This window comes from Aulonocara stuartgranti, assembly GCF_965226115.1.
Source record: "Aulonocara stuartgranti genome assembly, chromosome: 7".
NCBI lineage: Eukaryota > Metazoa > Chordata > Actinopteri > Cichliformes > Cichlidae > Aulonocara > Aulonocara stuartgranti.
Window position 1 is genome coordinate 17470354 of NC_138945.1, and position 10684 is coordinate 17481037.

A 10684-nucleotide genomic window follows, 5' to 3' on the forward strand; every position below is an offset into this window, starting at 1 on the left:
ATTTTTCATTATGATGCTCGAGTTGCAATTCAGCAGTTTGTGTTGACCATGTCTACATGCCTAAATGCACTGAGTTGCTGGCATGCAATTGGCTGGTTTTATATTTGCATTTCAAAGCAGATGAACAGATGTACAAAGTGGCCGTTGAGTGTACATGAACCTATTTCTATTGCAGAAATAGGTTAGTGTACAGCAACAGGATGAGTCAGCACCTACACTGCAATCGTTTCTGTTCAATCCTTTCAGCATAGCAATTCAACCAAATGGAGCCATTAATCTCTATACATACAGCACTTGAGTTTATCTAGTTTATATAGCTATGGGTTAAGAAAATATATAGAAAGATATAGCTGATCTAAAATAAGATGAGCTATATCTCCACAATATTTCAGATGGTTTTTATTTTAAGGCAAAATAATCAAATACCAATCAGCCCAATGTCAAGTGGCACAATGTGAAGAACACTGTCACTTTTAGTTAATAGTAGCTAATTGTAATTAGACACTCTGTGAAGAAAAATGACTTGAGGGACTTAGAACACATGTGATTCAGTATTTGGGCTGTAAGGCTTGTATAAATCATTCAGCAGCCTTTGGTCAGTTATGTGGTTCTACTTAATCCTATCTAAATGTTACAGCTTACAGCAAGAAAAAAGGAGGAAAATAGGGCAGCATGTGCCCAAGAACCAAAAGTTGAGAACTCTTCTGAGGCTAAAACTTGAAATTAAGCTCAGTTGTTCTGGTGGGAGCATAAGAAGGCTCTCGCTCTTATGGGTGTTTGTGCAGAAAACTCGACGAGTTCAAAAGAATAGAGGCGGCAGCCACTCGCTATTCAGTCTGAGGATGAGATGAGACCGCTCTCTGATTTGTGTTAGATTCCTATTCATCAAAGTGAAGTTTTTATTCATCACACTGCTTGTTTAGAGCTCGTGTCACACAAGGACAAGAGAGGTAGGGACCTATGCCAATGAATAATTTAGCAAAAAATAGACGGTGAGAGTGTTTGTAGTGTTGTGATGTGGATCAAGATTAGAAAATGCTACAGGTGCAAAACACGCGCGCACACACACACACACACACACACACACACACACACACACACACACACACACACACACACACAAAATCCAGCTTTAAAGGTTACACACTGATTAAAGCACATACAGGGAGTGCAGAATTATTAGGCAAATAGTATTTTGTCCACATCATCCTCTTCATGCATGTTGTCTTACTCCAAGCTGTATAGGCTCGAAAGCCTACTACCAATTAAGCATATTAGGTGATGTGCATCTCTGTAATGAGAAGGGGTGTGGTCTAATGACATCAACACCCTATATCAGGTGTGCATAATTATTAGGCAACGTCCTTTCCTTTGGCAAAATGGGTCAAAAGAAGGACTTGACAGGCTCAAAAAAGTCAAAAATAGTGAGATATCTTGCAGAGGGATGCAGCAGTCTCAAAATTGCAAAGCTTCTGAAGCGTGATCATCGAACAATCAAGCGTTTCATTCAAAATAGTCAACAGGGTCGCAAGAAGCGTGTGGAAAAACCAAGGCGCCAAATAACTGCCCATGAACTGAGAAAAGTCAAGCGTGCAGCTGCCAAGATGCCACTTGCCACCAGTTTGGCCATATTTCTGAGCTGCAACATCACTGGAGTGCCCAAAAGCACAAGGTGTGCAATACTCAGAGACATGGCCAAGGTAAGAAAGGCTGAAAGACGACCACCACTGAACAAGACACACAAGCTGAAACGTCAAGACTGGGCCAAGAAATATCTCAAGACTGATTCTTCTAAGGTTTTATGGACTGATGAAATGAGAGTGAGTCTTGATGGGCCAGATGGATGGGCCCGTGGCTGGATTGGTAAAGGGCAGAGAGCTCCAGTCCGACTCAGACGCCAGCAAGGTGGAGGTGGAGTACTGGTTTGGGCTGGTATCATCAAAGATGAGCTTGTGGGCCTTTTCGGGTTGAGGATGGAGTCAAGCTCAACTCCCAGTCCTACTGCCAGTTTCTGGAAGACACCTTCTTCAAGCAGTGGTACAGGAAGAAGTCTGCATCCTTCAAGAAAAACATAATTTTCATGCAGGACAATGCTCCATCACACGCGTCCAAGTACTCCACAGCGTGGCTGGCAAGAAAGGGTATAAAAGAAGAAAAACTAATGACATGGCCACCTTGTTCACCTGATCTGAACGCCATTGAGAACCTGTGGTCCATCATCAAATGTGAGATTTACAAGGAGGGAAAACAGTACACCTCTCTGAACAGTGTCTGGGAGGCTGTGGTTGCTGCTGCACGCAATGTTGATGGTGAACAGATCAAAACACTGACAGAATCCATGGATGGCAGGCTTTTGAGTGTCCTTGCAAAGAAAGGTGGCTATATTGGTCGCTGATTTGTTTTTGTTTTGTTTTTGAATGTCAGAAATGTATATTTGTGAATGTGGAGATGTTATATTGGTTTCACTGGTAAAAATAAATAATTGAAATGGGTATATATTTGTTTTTTGTTAAGTTGCCTAATAATTATGCACAGTAATAGTCACCTGCACACACAGATATCCCCCTAAAATAGCTCAAACTAAAAACAAACTAAAAACTACTTCCAAAAACATTCAGCTTTGATATTAATGAGTTTTTTGGGTTCATTGAGAACATGGTTGTTGTTCAATAATAAAATTATTCCTCAAAAATACAACTTGCCTAATAATTCTGCACTCCCTGTATTACTACTTGCTTTAGGAATACATTTAGAAACCCTTGTGTCAGTTTAGGTTTTTGAAGTGATCAGTTTATTTTTTCTTTTTGCTCCTGTACCAGTGAACAAGAGTCATTTACTATTAGTTTTCACTTAGTTTTGAAGACCATCATGTTTCTGCTGCAAATCTGCACTCGATAAGGTAACATAAGTTTTTTTTTATCATGACTCGTTGGACTTAGATTGAAAGACTTAGATCGGTTTTGCAGTAGTAGCCATTTAATGGGTTATGAAAATTATGCTGTCGATCTAAAATGTAAATTGCAGTTGATTGCCAGTACAATTACTCTCTGCATTTAACCAATTCACTCAGAGAAGCAGTGGGCAGGCACCAATTCAGCGCCCGGGGAGCAGTGTGTAGGGACGGTACTTTGCTCAGGAGTACCTCATGGTAGCCTTTCGATGGATTTATTTTTAATACTATGCTCTGTTTCATTAGTATTAATAATCTAATAATGGCATTTTTTTAATAAGAGCAGACATAATGACACATTGTGTATATCTGTTCCCTTTCACTCAATTAAGACATACAACATACCATATAGGATATCATGGACACGGATACTATATGCTCTATATGCTCTCATGCCTCTACTTCAGGGAAGAGAGGTTATAACTGTTCATTTCAACTTTTATAGTAACAAAATGATTGGCATGGTTGCAAACATGCTACCTCTTGCTAGTTGCAAGAGGGCTTGTTGACAAAGTAGACACACAAATGCTACATAGCCCTGCAGATGACAGGGCACATGTCCGACTTGGAAAAGATGCTGGCCAAAAGACAAGTGGCCCTGGTAGCTAATGGATTTTCAAGAGCAATAGATTAGTTGAGCGTGGCCGAATATAGTAATCACATCTATGCTCTAAATCTAGTCAAACAAGATTATGACAAGAAAAGGAGGACAATGCTAGTCATTTATTTTGGTGTAAATGTTTTGGCTAACGTATTAATGCCACGCCATTACCAATCTATATTTAAATTATACACTTACACCAGGGGTGTCCAACTCCAGGCCTCAAGGACCGGTGTCCTGCAGGTTTTAGATAGCATCCTGGGTCAACACACCTGAATCAAATGATTAGTTCATTACCAGGCCTCTGGACAACCTCAAGACATGTTGAGGAGGTCATTTAGCCTTTTAAGGACACATCTTGATACCCTTGAAGCCTGGAGTTGGATACCCCTAGTTTACACTCTTAATATTAACTCGCAAGCTACAAAAAGTCAGGCGCTCACATGTACGCAGATCAACAACATGCAATAATAACTTTATTGTATATTAAGTCAGTACTGGTAATGACATGTACATAACTATTTCTACTGCTAGAAAGAGCATCTGGAGTCTTATTAAAGACTTTATAATAAGTCTAATAAGTGATATCCACTAATCATCAGAGGAATCACTTAAACTTAAATCAAATATGTAAAAACTACAAAACACTTGACAGCATATAAACAAAAAAAATATTGGCTATGACATTGTTTCAGCTAGCATGGTGTTGTGGTTTGTGCTCACAGTTGGAAACTGCTCACTTTCTGTGTGGAGTTTGCAAGTCATGCCTGCTTAAGCTCTCTGCTGTACAATCCAAACACATGCATGTTAGGTTAACTGATGACTCTAAATTGACTATAGGTGTGAATAATTGTGTAAGGTGTAACGGGCCTCTGTGACAGCGAGGATAGGCTCCAGTCTGCATTCAAAATGGATAGATCCAACTGTATCAAGTTATCTTTACAGTCAAATTGTGTGTATTATGGCAATTCTATTAAAGAATAACAAGATGAATTTGCCTACATACTCAAGGTAAAAGAAGACTATAAAGAATGAGGCTACATTTTAACTTCTGATATAATAACTGCTGCATTAATATAGTATTAATGTATTGTAATGTATTCTACCTAACACTCAGAATAGATTATGGTGACTATGGAAATGCGAATCAGCAGTTCTGAAACTGTGTTACATAATCATCATGGAAAATGTTTGTGATTGTCACTGGCAAAGTTGCAAAGGTACCCTGTAACTATGGGAGAAGTCGACAGACTATTTATTCGTTTAGCCTCCATCTCTTCCCAAACAAAATCAACCTAATCACAGAGATGCCGTGTAATCAAGTGTCTTCTGCTGATTTCCCATTTTCATGTCATCGCTCGAATCAATCGGAATGGATGGCAAAAAAATGGGAAACACATGTTGCAGAAGAAAATATTATATGTGTATGGCATTCTGGGCTGTCAGCTCATTTAGAATGAATGTGGCCGTAACATTGAGACAGACAGAAAGACCTTTCTGCTTGTCACATTATCTAGCTCTCATTATTCTAACAATAATGCGGCCTTACTTCGGCGGTAAAGTAAACGATATGAGTCAATAACAGAATGCAAGAAGGAAGAAAAATGTCAAATATTTAAGACATTTTAGCTGAGAATACAAAATAAATGAAAACATTTGTAATTCATGCTTTTTTTTGTACTTTTTAAAAGTTGTTTCCACTAGTGATGGTTTAACAGTGCAGTCGTTTCTATGACCCCTAACAAAAATAAGCATAAGCTTATATTTAGCACACTAATTGGGTTCAATCTATATGTACCAGCTATATGTATCAGCTCACAAGCTGACAGACAGCAGCCACATTTATTCCAAATAAGCAGAAATACACACTCACTCACAAACATAGAAATAGACTCTCTCAAAAACCTCACGGCAAGAAAAACTACCCAGATTTTTGTTTGTGACTCAGTGCTTAGAAGAAATGCTGCTACAAATAAAAGCAAGTGCATGCTGAAAGAAACAGTGCTCTCATAGTAGCTGCGGTAAAAAAAGAAGATGGAAATAAACAAGGTAATATTCACCAAAACAAAATGTAATGTAAATAGAATAATCTCTTCAGAGGAAAAACAAAGGTCCGCAATAGATACGGAGACAAGCTTCAGGTGTTTAGGGTGTACATTTGATGCAGTCCCACTATAAAAAGTAAAGAATGTGAGCAATACTACTCGAACAACACAACACACATGTGAGAGCACAGTTACTACATGCAAACAGTTGCAGGTTTCCTATCAGCCAAGTGGAGATATTGGCAAATTTCCAAACAAATCCATAAAAGCTGATAAAACAAGTAAACCAGAGCCACTCACTACTAAAATGACAACATGTTGACTCATCTGCACTCATCTGCAGCCCACCCTTGCCCATGTAAAACTGACTTAGTCTGGGAAAGTAGAGTTAGATGTTAAAATGAGCTAAATGGCGCCCTCTGATGGTGATGGTTGGTTAAAGCTGCAAATTCCACTCCAAATCAACCAAGCCTTAAACACCAGCCAGATTTACTAAACAGGGTGCACCAGCGTGTGAGTGCAATCTGCAAAAGTTTTTTTCAAAGTTTTTTTTAAAACGTGTATTTCAGTAATAAGTGTAATAAATAAATAAATAATAAAATCAGTTCACCTTCAAGAAGGGAACTCTCAAAAATGCATATGCAACAGTCTCTTGAGGTCTCATCCCTTGCTCACAATCTTGTAACTGTGATGTCGTTGTAAATACTTGTAAAAATACACATCTCTAAATCTTTCCCTAAAACTAAAACAGATAGACTAAAACAGATAAACTAAAAACTTGAGCATAAAGCATGTGCAGCAATCATGGAGTCGGAGCTTGTCATCCAAAAGCACCATAGCAGAGCTGGCTCCACACCGGCACAGCATCGGTTGGAAAGCTGATAGTGGCGTCTCATTTGGACTGATCGCAACACAACCACAGACTCTGACAGCTTTCAGTGACACGACTGTCTACACATGTACCTTTAAAAAAGAATTCAACACACTATTATCACATTGTCATAAAAGCAAGAGGAAAAAGTCCAGTGTAACTGCAGCACTTGGAAAGAATTTTTCCCTATCTCTCTTAGCCGTTAACATGAGACGGCACAAGTGCAGAGAAGTGCTACAAAGCAGCAAGCTCTCCATCTAGTGGATATACAGTGGAAGAAAAGAATTTTCTACGTCTCACCCAGGCATGTAAGCAGCACAAGACCCAGTTGCCTCATTTAGTTATGCGACTGTTTATATCACAAAGAAAGCACTTCTCAAGATAAGTTGAGCACCAAAATTCTGCAGCTTTGGAGACAGAGGACTGAATCTAAATAAAAAAAACCTCATCAAAAGTCTCTATTCTTAACATATTAACAGAATTATCAATCACTCTACTTTAAGTGAATGCCTTTTAGAAAGCAACAGGAGTATTACTAATAAGTGCATGTTTATGAAAGCATATGTGTGTATCCTCGGGCAACTCACCGCTCTCGGTGGACAGCTGGCTGTGGAATTCTGGAAACTGTGTTTCCACCGGGACGCTGATGGTGCGACGCAGGAGATGTCCCCTGGATGACGCAGAGCGCCTCTGCTGCAAAAACAAGAAATGCATCTAGCTGAGAATAAGAGCGATTCAAGGGGACACAGAGGCAGAGCAAATAATTCAAGACAGATACAATCCTCAATAAATTCAAGTGAAAAAAAATCAATAAAATAAAAAGCGCAAAGTAGATAACACAGAAGAATGGTTAAATAAATGGTGGTGTTAAAAAACAAAACCAAAAAACTAATGAATTACACAGACAGGCGTCACTGAGTCTCCTTATCTGTTGTTGTGGATATTCTGGTCACCATCTTTAATGTCGTGCTAAGTCATCAGCACACAATAGCTGTAGCAGTCCTGATAAATTAGAAGTCATTGACTAAAACAGAGCAGGCATTAGTGGCACATCAGTCAGTGTCTGATCATATCATCCGACTGCTTGCATACCAAATGTTTGGCTCCAAACAATTAGTCAGACAAAGGAAGAAAAGAATGGTTGCGGTGAGAAAAGTGGTGAGCTGTGGGAAGAAAAAGAAAACAAGAGAGACAGAAAGGACCTGTTGTCCTCGAAGTGGAGTGATAATAGCTTATCGAACATCCTCACACCTCTCAACTCAATGCAGCACCCTGTCTGTCTGCTTTTCTGTTCCCGTGTTTCATGTCCATCTGTTTATCTCTCTTTCTCTCTCCGAGTTCCTCTCTGAGTCTCTCCCTCTCTTTGCCTCGTGGGACTCGAGTTTTAAGGACAGCTCGAACTGACAGCATCAGTGATAGTGTCTGGTGGCAATAATGACTTTGCAATATTGGCTGTAACTTGAAGCACGTTTCTCTGACACAGTCTGCAGTCTTACTTGTGCTACAGTACTGCAGATTCTAGAACAACGGTTTTAAGCAGCGACTGGAGTAAAATCTGCGGCTTTGTTGTGATAATCAATTATTTAAATCATCTTAATCACCCTCTCATCAAGCTATTAATTTTTCAAGCTCAGTGACAGTGTAATAATTTATCTGAAGAGTGAGCGTACTCTGCATTCGGATGCCTAAAATATTGAAAGACTAGAGATGCGATTTTACATAACCTGTGCTTCCTTTGCTCTACTAAGGTCTTAACCTGAAACGCACTCTCCCAATTGAGGTATTTTTTCCCCCAGTCAATTGAGTAAATTCAATTACAGATCTAGCTTAAAAGGCTTAAAAGCATAAAAGGTCACCTGATTAAACAGGGAAATCAGTGTAAGAAATGCTAATAAAGCACTGCGAGCACTAATTTGGTTACAGCCGTAACCCCCCCCCCCCCCCCCCCCCCCCCTGACAAAACCATGCTAACTTGTTGAATTTGTGTCGTGGGCTTTTTTTAAAACTATTTTTTATACCAGTATAAAAGTTCTCATTGTTATTAATTGAGAACCCCTTTTATGGGCAGTACTGTGCAGCTTAGAATTATACACTCACAGCCACTTCTATAGGTACACCTGTTTGATCGCTTGGTAATGCAAATGTCTAATTGACCAGTTACATGCATTTAGGCAGCAACTCTGTGGATTTAGGTATGTAGACACGGTCAAGGCAACCTGCTGAAGTTTAAACTGATGATCAGAATGGGGAAGAAAAGTGACCGAATGTGGCGTGAATGTTGGTGCCAGATAGGATGGTCTGAGTATTTGACAAACTGCTTATCTGCTGGTATTTTCCCACACAACCATCTCTAGAGTTCATAGGGAATAGTCCAGAAAAGACTATGTCCAGTAAGCAGCAGTTCTCTGGCTGGAAATGTCGTGTTGGTGCCAGAGGAGAATGGCAAGATTCCTTTAAGCTGATAGAATGGCAACAGTTAATTCAAATAACCACTCTCTACAACAAAGGTATGCAGAAGAGCATCTCTGAATACGCTTCTGCTGCAGAAGACCACACTGGGTGCAATTCCTGTGAAATGGAGAGAAATGGAAAGCATCACAGCTGTACTATTACTGACCGTGCCCATGTCTTTATGAGCACGGTGCAATCATTGTGCAGATTTAGTGTAATGACTGAGTGGATCACAGTGTGCTCTATAGACCCAAGGAAGGCTTCACAACAAGCTTGGATAGTATAGACTGTAGAAAACCTTCAGATATCACATCTTCATTTCAGTTTTATCACCTACAGTTCGCAGTGCAGCCCTCAAAAATTTTAAACGCCTGACAAATTTAAGACTGGTATCCACTCAGCTTTGCCTCTTTTTGCCTGCTGTTTGTTTCTAATTTGTCATGTGTTAAGGAAGAAACAAATTGGCTTTACAAATCACAAAGGACTTGCATGGATTACGCGAGCATCGGCTGTCGTCACGCTATGTTTTTCACATCTTTCTCTTAACGGTTTGCAACGCACAAATAAGGAAGAGGAACAGGCGTAAAAAGACAGGACTGATGAAAGCAGAGATTAAGTGAACCGAACAAGACAGAAAAACAGAATACGACAAAAGATGAAACGAAAAGTCAGAAACAGAAACAATAAAGAAAAGCGAGTATTTACCAAAAGCCCTACAGCAAACATCATCACAGCAAAGAAAGCAATCAAAACTTTTGTTCAAAGACTGAGTCTCGCTGTACTTCTACGCATTGATTACTTTTTTTCTTTTCACTTCCACATTTTTTTTTCACTTTGGTAGCAAAGCTAAAGGATGAACACAGAAAAATTATACAGCACAATTACAGCTTAAGACTTAATTTACTTTAAAAAAAAGACAAGCCCACAATAAATGGAGCTGTAAACCTTTTACTGAGGTTGAAGTCATGTTTTCTTCTAATCTTCTTATGTCACTTTTTATTTTTGAACACGGAGAATGAAGAAACTGGATAGTTTTTTTTCATTCCTTCAATTTGAATTGCTTTGTTTTTCCACTTGCTCACCTCTGACTGAGCTTCAGTATCAGGGCACACATCACGATTGTAGGCCTGACCAGCTAAATACCATGCTGGACCATGCTGGTCTGAGCTGAACGTATATGTAACCCTGTATGCCCAAAGAACATCATGCAGTGCTTCTTTTGTTCATATAAAATATAAAAATGTTAAGTATTTCAACTGATAATATATTGAATACATTATCAAGTTAGATTTAGCTTTTAGCCAAATTTACATTGCTGATGTTGATTTGCTAACAATAGTTTTTAGTAGCATAATGCTTGGCTAAAGCTAACTGAATGCAACAAAGAATAAAAAGCACACACACACACACACACACACACACACACACACACACACACAAAACAGAGCAAAGGCTCATAAAAAATACCAAAAACTTACAAAATACAGGTGAAGTGTTTGTGGGGTGACAACAACGTGACAGTAGAGCTGCTAAAGTGACAAGCTAATATTAAACGGCTAATAGCAAACATGTACCTTTCTCTCTCTGTGCAATCATTTGCACATTTTTATTTCTGTCACCTCCATAGTTATCATTCCACATTATCTTTTCGCCAAATACACTTGCGTGGTGTTTTATGAGATTTTGTTTTATTCAACGTCTTTTGTATTTATTTATTTTTTGCTTTTGTAGCATTTACATTTTTTTCTATTTGCTGTTGTTTTCTT

At 39.0% G+C, this 10684-nt stretch overlaps 1 protein-coding gene across 2 annotated transcripts in view; it reads right to left on the bottom strand.

Moving 5' to 3' along the window:
* Positions 1–10417, bottom strand: part of dab2ipb (DAB2 interacting protein b) — a 179309-nt gene extending 168892 nt beyond the window's left edge. For both annotated transcript variants that reach the window (XM_082542352.1, XM_082542351.1), the window contains exons 1-2: positions 10397–10417; positions 7055–7160 (exon numbers count right to left, since the gene is read on the bottom strand). The gene's annotated coding sequence lies outside the window, so the exon portion shown is untranslated. The remainder of the gene's footprint in view (positions 1–7054; positions 7161–10396) is intronic.
* Positions 10418–10684: the final 267 nt, after the last annotated feature.